This window comes from Solenopsis invicta, chromosome 3 (assembly GCF_016802725.1).
Source record: "Solenopsis invicta isolate M01_SB chromosome 3, UNIL_Sinv_3.0, whole genome shotgun sequence".
NCBI classification, from domain to species: domain Eukaryota; kingdom Metazoa; phylum Arthropoda; class Insecta; order Hymenoptera; family Formicidae; genus Solenopsis; species Solenopsis invicta.
In genome coordinates, this window is record NC_052666.1 from 15,020,299 (window position 1) to 15,032,989 (window position 12,691).

Genomic DNA, 12,691 nt, shown 5'->3' on the forward strand with positions numbered 1-12,691 from the left:
TCCAGAAAAAACTTTAAAAGGTAAAAAATTGCCACTTAGTCGATCAGTAAACGGTTGCCCCTTATAGAAAAATACTACTGAGCATTAGTAGTATTTTGAGACACTACTGAACACTACTGCATTACTGCACCATTACACTATAATACTACTACACTTCAGTAGTGCAGTAGTGTTCAGTAGTGCCTCAAAATACTACTAGTGCTTAGTAGTATATTTTTACAAAGGGTGTTTATGGAGCGCAGCCATTATTTTAAAATGTTATACAAACCTTTTGTTATTATTGTGAGTCAAAGATAAAATTTGCATGATATTTAAATAAAAAACGAAAAAAATATACAAATTTTTAAAAATATTAACAAAGATAAAATCAAAAATTATTGAAGTACCCTTGTATTGCACCTAATTATCAGTGAGATGAAGCGGTAATATAGCATAGGAATCAATTTCATCTACATATTTCAATTTAATACATTTTTTCTGTATTTGCGCTACTGGAATTGTTATAATGTCAGATGTAGTAATATTTGATAATACAAATATGCCTAACCTTTTTGAATCGCACGGTATAGTAAAAAGTGATTGTGGATTTAATAGCGATTTTGGCTGGGACGTACCGGTGTGCCACCTTACCGGTGGCACACAAATTGGCTTCGACTATTTTCTCAGGTCCACTTTGTGTACAACCAATATGCACTTGTAAGGTGTATCGAGCCCAAACGAACACGCGGCACCATTGAGAAACTGCATTATTTGACTAGCCAAATACAAAAGTTGCACCGACATCTGAAATGTGCAACCGGTGCGCCCCAGCCGAAATCGCTATAAAAAACGTTGTGCACGGATACATAACACTCGGTTTTGTTCAAATATATCTAAAATAAAAACCATATAGTTGTCATCGAGTAAAACACAGTTGTCACATTTATTAATTGCAATCTTGAAACATTTAAACTATAGATAAGAAATGTTATCTGATCGGTTTTTATAAACAATAATTGGATATTGCGTCGTGTAATTGTGCGGTTGAATTGGTAGTTGCGATTCTTCAAACAAACGATTTGATAATTCTTCTAATGGATTTACGGATTGATGTAGTTTCTTTTTAATTTTCTACATATGATTTTCAAATTTAAAGCAACTAAAATTTTCTATTAGGAGTACAAATTGAAAACCGCCGTTTTCCAGAAGATGGCGCCAGCGGTAAATGCTGGCGCCAAACGTTAGATCAAAAATTTTAAATGTAAGGTTGGGCATCTAGCAACAATTCCTTATCATTGCAGTTGTGAATTTTTATCGGCGTTATATATTTTTTTGTGATCGAAAATGTCGAAATTTGTGCCCAATAAGCGTCATTTGCGGGAAGTTTTGCTTTTTGCCTTCAATTCGAAAAAATCTGCGGCTGAGGCGCGTCGAATGATTGTAAAAACTTATGGTGAGGCTTCCATTAGTGAAAGAACGTGTCGAGAATGGTTCCAACGCTTCAAAAGTGGTGATTTCGGCGTAGAAGACAAGGAGCGTCCCGGACAGGTGAAAAAGTTTGAAGACGCACAATTGGAAACATTACTGAATGAAGATTCATCTCAAACGCAACAGGAGCTTGCAGATTCATTGGGCGTGACTCAACAAGCTATTTCACATCGTTTGAAAACCATGGGAATGATCCAAAAGCATGGACACTGGGTGCCATATGAATTAAAGCCGAGAGACGTCGAACGGCGTTTTTTCGCGTGCGAACAGCTGCTCCAACGGCAAAAACGGAAGGGCATCGTATTGTAACCGGCGATGAAAAGTGGATCCATTATGATAATCCAAAGCGAAAAAAATCGTGGGGCTACCGCGGCCATGCATCAACATCGACGGCCAAGCCAAACATCCATGGCTCGAAGCTCATGCTGTGTATTTGGTGGGACCAGCTCGGCGTGATTTATTATGAGCTGTTGCAACCGGGTGAAACCATCACAGGAGCTCGCTACCGAACACAACTAATGCGTTTGAGCCGAGCATTGCAGGAAAAACGGCCACAATACGAGCAAAGACACAAAAAAGTGATGTTGCTGCACGACAACGCTCGGCCACATGTTGCTCAGGTCGTTAAAACCTATCTGGAAACATTGAAATGGGACATCTTACCTCATCCGCCGTATTCTCCTGACATCGCCCCTTCAGATTACCACTTGTTCCGATCAATGGCGCATGGCCTGGCTGAGCAGCACTTCCATTATTACGAAGAGGCCAAAAACTGGGTCGATTCGTGGATCGCCGCAAAAGACGAGCAGTTTTTTCGACGCGGGATTCGTATGCTGCCCGAAAGGTGGGAGAAAGTAGTGGCCAACGATGGACAATACTTTCAAGAATAAGTATGTAACCATTTTTCAACAATCAATCCTCAAATTTTGACAAAAAACGGCGGTTTTCAATTTGTACTCCTAATACGTAATCAAAAGTTTTTATATCGTTGGCGAGATGAATGAGATTATGAACGTTATGTGACAAATTTTCATCACCGTAAATATTTCCATAATTTGAAACAAACCACACTAATAACGAATTCGCATAAGCGTTGAATGATTCACATAACTGTGGATCGCTTAATATCCTTATAGCAACACTAAGACAAACAAAATGATTGTAATATATCGATGACATTTTTGATTTCATAATAACAATTCTAGTATAAAGTAGAAATTGGCAAAACTCCGTAGCCTTCCAAATCATTTAAACTTCTTAGTTTTCTAAAAAATTCTGCTGGAATACAAGACCTAATTGTAATTAGATGAGACGAAACTAAATTTACATTTTCTGCAGACAATCTAATACTTTTATTCCCTTTACTCTATAATTGCAGTAATCTTTTCACCTAAGCAAACGAGGTGCATGTAATCTAGTGGAATTTGTATAACCATACCAATACGTAATTTCTCTAATATAGAATTGCCTGTGTGATGCTCAATTTGAGTTCGATTTAGAAATGTGTCGTTTGTACACCCAAGGACTTTGATTCTGTCCATGGGGAAATTTTCCAAACTGAGAAGTCGCTATCTTTCTACATACTTACAGTTCATGATTAACGTAACAACCAATAAGCTCTAGTCGTTTCATTAATCATGAACTGCGAGTATGTAGAAAGTGGTGACTTCTCAGTTTGGAAAATTTTCCCATGGACAGAATCAAAGTCCTTGGGTGTACGTAAAGTACAATCAGTTTCAGGAAAAATGATTCTATTATTAACAAAGTCACTTTCTTGTACACATCTGGAACATGAAAAGTGTGACCTTTTGTACACGTTAGAAATGCTTTAGCCGGAGCATCATATACTATTGCATTAATAACAACTGTATATGTTTCAGCATAAACAGTAATACCACACTGAGAAAATATAATAAATTTGTTGACAAAATCAGTTAGAAATTCGTTAGCATTATTAGGTTTGCTCATACCATGATATACTCCAATTATAAAAGACAGTGTATAAACATCAATTTCTTCAATTGACGCCATAATAAGCCAAAATTGACTACTAGAACTCTTGCAAAGTTGCAAGCCATCTATATTTATATGTAGTTTTATTTTCTTTGTTTTTATACATTTGAGATATGTCTTTATAGATCGCTCCAGAGCAGAAAAAAGACCAAAGTGTACATAGCGACCATTGCCTATAACTTTAAAATTTACGGATGCATTTCGTGGGATTTGAAACAAAACTCTAACATCGCTAGGCAATTCTACATGACTATATTTTCTTAGAATTAACAGTATTTTGTTCGCAGCATTATGTGAAATATTATTTTCCGTTATTAATCTTTGTAAATCTGTTTGTCAAGTCGTTTCACTCGTACAATTAATGACATCTGTCAATGTAGAAATGTCATTTTGTAATTCAACATGAGAAGATGAGATTTCTACATTGCTACATTGTTCTTCATTTCTTTCTTCTACAAAAAATTGTGATTCCTCTAATGATTTGTTTAATCCATTTAGGTCGTTCGGTAATGTAACATTTCTACAAGATATGTTATCAAAATGCGTCACTTTATGTTCCGCTTTATCTACGAAAGAAGATACTACGTTCCAAACAATTGATTGTTCGGAATAAAAAATTTTATGACAATGCAATTCACAACTTATTAACTGATTCTTTCGTCTTTTATATAAATATCGTATGTCCCTAGGCATGATGCAGACAGATTGTGGTTATTCTATAACAAACGCTATAAAAAATTAACAGAACGTAAAAAATGGAAAAAATAGTTTTAAATTACTTTTGTTTAAATACACAATTAAAACGTTCGCAATATAATAAATTAAAACTACAATTAATATTTTTAAAGTTATATCAGTATATAGAATAAATAATATAATAAGAAAACGTATTTTCAAATTAGTCTTGGTATATAAAAATATGAAATAAGAGCTGGTGATTGTTAAGAATGCCGATTGCACGTTCGATTTTGACGAAATTAAGTTCATTCGACGTGTTTTCACTTAAAATGAACAAATCTGGCAGAAAAAATGTCGTTCTGCCCCGCGCAAACCGAGATATTTTCTGTTTTTTTAAAAGCACCAGTAATTCTTAAATTAGAATTTTCAAAAATTTTTTTCTTTTATAACATTTTAAACATTAGATTGGTTTTCGTGTTCATTGCAATTATTTCTGTCATGTAACTTTATTTGAAAAAAAAAACAAAGATTTTACTAGCAACTACAATGATTTAAAAATTAAGTAAAAATTCTGAGAAATAAAACTTCTATTAAAATTCATTAATTTGTAACATATTATGCATAATCACAATTATTTTTATATTATTGTTACAAATAATGATAAAAATATATATATTGTCTTCTTGAAAATTAGACTTCTATATGTATATTTTACATAAATTTAATTTATAAATAAAAAATTTATAAATAATTTGATATTTTTGTATTTTGAAAACGATAATTTTTATAAGTAAAAATATTAAATGTATTTATAGTATATTTAATATTGCAATTATCTTTATTTTCATTCAAAGTAGTTATAAAAATAATTTAATTATAAATATCTCGGCATAAAAAAAATTCTTTTTTCTATCAGCCACTCTGATTACCAAATTGACTTTAGTTTAACTAAACAAAAGCATAACTCTTGTCACATTTTATTTCCATCTTACTCTCTTTCTTGGTTAAACTTTCATCCTTACAGTATTATTTATCTTTTAGCTTATAATTCCATAGTTTAAAGCTGTTCTTATGTAGTTACTAAATTGCATTTAATTTCTTTTTAATCATGTATACTATATCTATTTACAGCTCATGTTCTCCTATTAATATTTACTAAATGTCTCTCTGACGGACTATTATTTTCTTGTTCTTTTTTTTATATACATTATTCTCTTATTCATATATTAGTTGTACTAAATTGTCGCCTTGTTTTCTAAATTAAATAATTTAATAAATTTTTAAAAATAATTTTTAATTTAATTTAACTACGTTTCTAGTTTACACAATTTTTAATTAGATTGTTGTGCCCAGTAGTGGTCCAGGCACGTCGGTAGGTATTTCAAGATTCGCTTTTGCCCAAAGAGTTAGAACTCACGGGACAGCAGCAGCTCAGACAGGTTGCCAATCAAGAAACACCTTTCTTGTCGCAATATAATGTAGATTTATTCTTGATACTTCTTCTTATACAGGTATTGCTTATACTTAGATGCCCCATTACAACGGGTTGCAGCGCGCGTTATCTTCTTTCTATCGCGTCACGGCTCGACGTATGAGTTACGCACAGCCGTGATGTTAAGGTGCAGTTACATGCAAGCGTCGTGCGTCGAGCGTCCAGCATTAAGTTGCGCAGAAGGTTATTGCGCAGCTTCTTGACGCTAGAATCTGGACTTGGAGATTCTAGCTTTTTGATGCTAGAAGGGCAAATAAGTAAGGTTACGTTGTAAATAAGGGAGGTTATGTTTGATGTATAAACATTTTTTAACATATAATAACTGAAAATTTATAAAATATATATTGCAATATTCTATATATGCAACATTAAATATAAATTTTCAGTATTAGCAATAAATATCGGAACATTGCCTCAATGAAATTGTCCTTGACGCTCGATGCTCGACGCTCCAATGTAAAAGCGCTTTTACTCTGACGGTTGTTCAAGTTATTCTCCGCTGTTTCCCGATTTGGAGGCCATTTTATCCTCCAATATTGTTGACGCTAAATTGCAGGTCGGCTACACGCTGAATCGGCGGCGGTGCGACATCCGGCGAAAGACTATCTTGTCTTCCGTCGTTGTCGTGTTTTTGGCACGTCTTTTGAAAGGAAGTTTCGAAAGACGATCCGCGCTTTCCGTTGCTCTCGCGTTTTCTGCACGTCTTTCGAGAGGAATTCTCGAAAGACGATTCGCACGTTGCTTTCGCGTTTAGTAAATATTCGCTTAAAAATTAATATGCATAGCAATGAAATCGCTTTTTGTTGCTATGTACTGGTGTTAGCTTAGGCTACAACAAGATATATATTTTTTTTTATTTAATTTATAAAAAAATAATGATTATAAAAAAAGAAACAAGAAAATAACGGTTTGTGCCATGTCAGAGAGACATTTAATTAAATCTTAATAGAAGAAAATGAGCAGTAAATAGATATAGTATACATAATTAAAAAAAATTAAATACAATTTAGTAACTACATAAGAGCAGCTCTAGACTATGGAATTATAAGCTAAAAGATAAATAATAGTGTAAGGATGAAAGTTTAACCAAGAAAGAGAGTAAGATGAAAATGAAATGTGACACGAGTTATGCTTTTGTCTAGTTAAACTGAAGTCAATTTGGTAATCAGCGTAGCTGATAGAAAAAAGAAATTTTTTTTTATACCGAGATATCCAAGAGTACTTACCGGCATCCAGATTCGTCGAGATTATGCGTCCAGACAGTTATGGGTCAGTAAATGGAATTTCTTCACCTCTTCTAATAATGCAAGGCATTTCTTTTATAAATGACAGAAGAGTGCAGATTGATATAAAAACTGTTATGTGAAAAACATGGACTCTGGCGTGCACGGAATACTTGCAAATAGCGGATCTAATAGCGCCTCGTCGCACTTTCAAATGATATATCGGCTTCCGCCATTAAAATAGTTTCAGATTTCTTTGCTTTCAGATTTCTTGCAGCCTCCGACACAGAAGAGTAATGTGAACCAAACACTGCAGTATGTAATAGTAGTTATCGGGCAGGAGAGCACGAGCATGGTGGAAGTAACATGGTGTGTGCAGTTTGCAAGCATCTCTCTCTAATTCTTTGCCCTCTCGCTTGTTTTCTGACCGTTCAGACCCCAGGTGTACCAATCTTATTTAACTCCACAAAGTTGTTACAACTGAATGTAGTTGTCTTCGTTGCACGCATATCATGTTGTATTCTCTCGGTCTTTTTTTATCGCATACGTGAATATCGTACGAGAGCCTCGAACAGAAGGAAGAGTGTGATTTGCATGTAAGTAATATTTTTTAATATTTTACAATAATTGAAGAAGTTTGTTCATTAACATAAATTAAACTGGAAAGGCTTCAAATAAAATTACATAAAATTCAATGAAATGACTCTTTAAAGGTCTCTTTCAATATATAAAAAGAAAAAACAAATACAAAAATTTAATTTTAAAGAATTCTCAGTTAATTATCTCCCAAATTAGTTCGATCCGCCATAAGGCCGCGAACTGCACTATATATAGTGCTTTCCCTAGATTTCCTTCCGCTCCGCTTGAAAAGTCGCGATTTTTTTACTCAATCCGCATAAAATGCCGCGAGTAATGTATAAAATTCTTAAAATCGTTCCGCTTGAAAAGCCGCGATCGTTTTACTCGATCCGCACAAAATGTCGCGAGTAAATGTAAAATTGATATTTTACAAACTTTGATTAATTTTTGTGGAAGTTTGACTAGTATAGGTTGCAAACGATACAAACTGCAATTCTTTCCGAGAAAAGGACACAACGAACATATAGCAGAGTGCGACAAAGATGCAATCATAACAGTTGTAGTAACCTGATATTATCAAACATATAATTTTTCGAAGTTGGTACACCTGGGGTCTGAGCAGTATCCGAAGCGAAAAAGGGGCGTGGTTTGCGGATTTTGCACACACCATGTAATACTTCCACCATGAGCACGAGCGACCGCTCGTCTCGTTCAGCACGGACCAGCACAGACGGAGTCCTGTCCACCGTGTATGAACATGTATGAAAGAATCACCACTCACCACAGCGCGAACAATACGCGAGCGCCAATGGCGGCTAGACTCCCGCGTAATTCAAATTATATAATATCAATATAATGTAAATATAAAACTTATTATATTAGGTGCTTAACTAAATTCTCGCTGTTTATATATACATATATATATATATATATATATATATATATATATATATATATACGCACGCACGCACGCACGCACGCACGCACGCACGCACGCACGCACGCACGCACGCACGCACGCACGCACGCACGCACGCACGCACGCACGCACGCACGCACGCACGCACGCACAGTGTCCCATTTTAAATAATGCAGCCAAATACGAGGTGTGTTCAAAAAGTATCGCGAATTTTGTGTTTTTTCAAAAATTATTTATTTATTCATGAATATCTATTTTGTCCCCTTCAAAGTAATCCCCATGAGATATTATACACTTGTGCCAACGGTTTTTCCAATCTTCGAAGCACTTCAAAAAATCATTTTTTTTTATCTTATTCAGCTCCTCCTTCGATGCCGTCTTTATCTCGTCAAGCGTAGCGTAACGTCGTCCTATCATGAGCCTCTTCAGTTTAGGGAACAAGAAAAAGTCACAGGGGGCCAGATCTGGGGAATACGGTGGCTGCGGCATCATTAGTGTGTTGTTTTTGGCCAAAAAGTCGCGCACAAGCAACGATGTGTGAGCAGGGGCGTTATCGTGGTGCAAAAGCCAATTTTTGTTCTTCCACAAATCCGGGCGTTTCTGGCGGATTGCTTCGCGCAAATTGCGCATAACTTGCAGGTAATATTCCTTATTGACCGTTCTACCCTGTGGCAAGAACTCATGATGCACCACGCCCCTGCAATCGAAGAAAACTGTCAGCAAAACTTTCACATTCGACCGAACTTGGCGCGCTTTTTTCGGTCTTGGTTCGTGCGGCAGCTTCCATTGAGATGATTGAGCTTTGGTTTCCACGTCATAACCATAAACCCACGATTCGTCACCAGTTATGACCCTCTGGAGCAAATTTGGGTCGTCGCGGACAGAGTCCAACATCTCATTAGCAATGTTCATGCGATGCTGTTTTTGGTCGCAATTGAGCAATTTTGGTACGAATTTCGCGGCGACCCGTCTCATGCCCAAATCATTGATAAAAATCGAATGGCACGAGCCAATCGATATGTTTAGGTCCTCAGCAACTTCTCTAACGGTGATTCGACGATTGGCCAATACCATTTTCTCCACTTCATTAATTTTTTCGTCTGTTGTTGAAGTGCTCGGGCATCCGGCACGCTCTTCGTCGTTCACATCTTCTCGGCCTTCTGAGAACATTTTGTACCACCGATAAACGTTGCTTCGGTCCAAGGTAGCTTCTCCGTATGCCACAGTCAACATTCGGAATGCATCCGCGCACTTAATTTCGTTTTTCACACAAAATTTGATACAGGTTCTTTGATCCATTTTTTTGAATAGGTAAAAATCGAAGACGATCCAAAACACGTGCAAGCAAAGCAGCTGTCAACAATTAAGTGAACATTCAAAATGGCCGAGCTTGTCGGCATAAGTGAGAGACATGAGTACCAACATAACGCCACAAAAAGATCGAAATTCGAATATACGTAACCCGGGAAAATTCAAAATTCGCGATACTTTTTGAACACACCTCGTATCTCGAAAACTAAACCCAGTAGACCAAAATGTTTCGGACAAAAGTTGTATAATTTTGAGGGGGACATAAGATGGTGTCATTAATTTGACCTTGAGTAGATGTTTAAAGGTCACGTAAAGGACACCTTCAATTTTTTAAATGGGATTGCCTACTTTTTATTACATATTCTTGTAGCTTATCTTGAAACCTTTAAAGATACAATGTTAGAGTATCGGTAGTTCCCTAATTAAAAGGTATTGGTACTTCTCTAACATTCTGTATTCTTTATTGCATATTCTTGTAGCTTGTTTCGAGACTTTTCCAAAACACTACAAAAAAGTTTATTTTTTTAAATACTTGCCGAGTTGTAACGCTTGAAAATTACAGTACACTATAGTTTACAAGCATCACAACTCAGAAAGTACTCAACAAAAATAAACTTTCTTGTGGTGTTTTGGAAAGTTCTCAAGATAAGCTACAAGAATATGTAATAAAAAGTATGCAATCCCATTAAAAAAACTGAAAGTGTCCTTCACGTGACCTTCAAGTAACTATTCAAGGTCAAATTAATGACACCATCTTATGACCCCCTTAAAATCATACAACTTTTGTGTGAAACATTTTTGTCTGCTGGGTTTAGTTTACGAGATATTTGGCTGAATCATTTAAAATGGGACACCCTGTATATTTCTTTTTTTAAATTTAATATACCTCTAAACTGTTAAAAATTTTCAAACATTCAAGAAAATTTGAAAGATTTTATTTTTCTAATTTTATAAGTTGTTTAAATGTAATGCATAATATAAAATTTTTTTTTAATTTTAATCAGTTGCATTATAAATCCTAAATACTCTCAGCGACCACGTTTAGGAATCCTGACATTAGTAACGAGAAATAATATGCTGAGACGCTAAGAATTCTTGCGTGCTATTTTTAAATAAAAAGTTATTTTGATAAAATAACATTATAAATCATTTTAACTAATTTGTAAAATTATTTGAAAACTATTTTTTTTCTGGACAGTTGTTTATTAACTGCCAAAAAAAGCATAGCCTTTGGACAATTTTACAAATTTGTTAACGTGATTTATAGTGTTGTCATCAAAATATCTCTTTATTTAAAAATGGCACACAAGAATTGTCAGCGTCTCAGCGTGTCACATCGCATTAAAATTCGATTTAATTATAATTTATGAAATCCTGTAATTTCGGATTAAAATGAATTTAACGAGTTCTGACACCACCGGCTACATCGCAGTAGATCTTCTCGTAAGTCGAATGCAGACACAGGCGTTATATCTAGTCGCCACCGCGGCCGAATCCCCAGCTCATACTTCAATAAGACTTTTAGAAGCTGCTTATTGTAACTTCAAGATAAATACTCGCTCTTGTTCTTTTTATTCGTGACGTGTGTGTAGGACACTGTTTCACAATATAAAATTTTATATTTTTACATGTAAATAACAATTTGTATTGTTATTTAATCTTGTACATGAATTTAATGTTTAATTCAAATTTAATCTTTTTTAATCCTTTTTAACATAAAGAATACAAGAAATATTTTTTGTAAACTAAACATTTATTACTTTTACATTAATGTATTCTGTTTTAATAAATCTATCTGGGTTTCGATCTTATTTTCAATCAATCTTAATACCGTATTTTCGGTGCAGAAATTCCGATCGATTCGGATTATTTTTTTTTTTAATCGGTTTTAATCGTACATTTTCGGCATATTATATTTTTTTAATAAAATGTATTTTTAATCAAATGTTTTAACTTCTGGCATAATTTTTTCCATCCTTCCAGTCTATTAAACGATTCCTGGAAAATGATAATAGAATCGATGTCAAATTGACATTAATTTAATGTCGAAATCATTTCGATATTGATTCAATAGATGTCTCGTTGAGTTTTATAGTGCCAAAAGGATGTTAATATCATTTATTAAATGTTTTATACACGTTGATATTGACATCCATACGACATTATAACATCGATGTCGACGTCAAATTTGATCTCATTTCAATCGTTAAAATGACGTCAATTTGACGTTAATCCGACCTATCATTTCTCCCTAGGTCTGTGTCAGCCTCTTTTATATTTGAAAGAGTGAGTAAATCGAACACTTTTTGATACCCCATCAGCTCGGCCAAGTCCAATCAAGATCTTTTTAATCTGACTAATCGCATTATAATTGATCAAAAGATGTCGGCGTCGTCAAGGAATGGGAGTAATATATTTGGATCACGACCTCCATGGATCTTGGCGACAAGACTAATTCCCGGATGGAGTATGTCGAGCCCCAAATTTATGACTTTGCGAGTGAGAAGTGTTTGGTCCAATATGACAGTCTGCGTGATTACTCGTCACATTGAAGCCTCACTGCTCTCGCTGGCCAGTGCAAAATCTTCGCATCGAGCCGTTGCAAATTCCAAAACTCCGTGCCGACATCCGCCGGCAATGCGTCGATCTCCAAATTCGCGATCGTGTGCGAATGAGAAGTATTTACTTTAGCATGGCATCTGATCTGACAGCTTCTCATATCGCACTTTTTCGCTGCACTTGCTGGACAGTACCCGTCGTGGGCTTTCGGTGCAAATTTCAGTGAAAAAGCCTACGCGGTTTTTGCATCGAGCGCGTCAAGCCATCCCGAGACTTTCTACCAACAGTACGAGTAAAGAAAAAGAATCATGGAGCTCGGACATAACAAAATTAATGAGAAATTTTTAATCGAGAAGTTTTTTTATTTTGTAATAGATTCGCAAACTTAAATAATTGATTTTTGTAGTAAAAATATTCACATTCAGATGTTTGTTTATTCTTCTTCTTCTA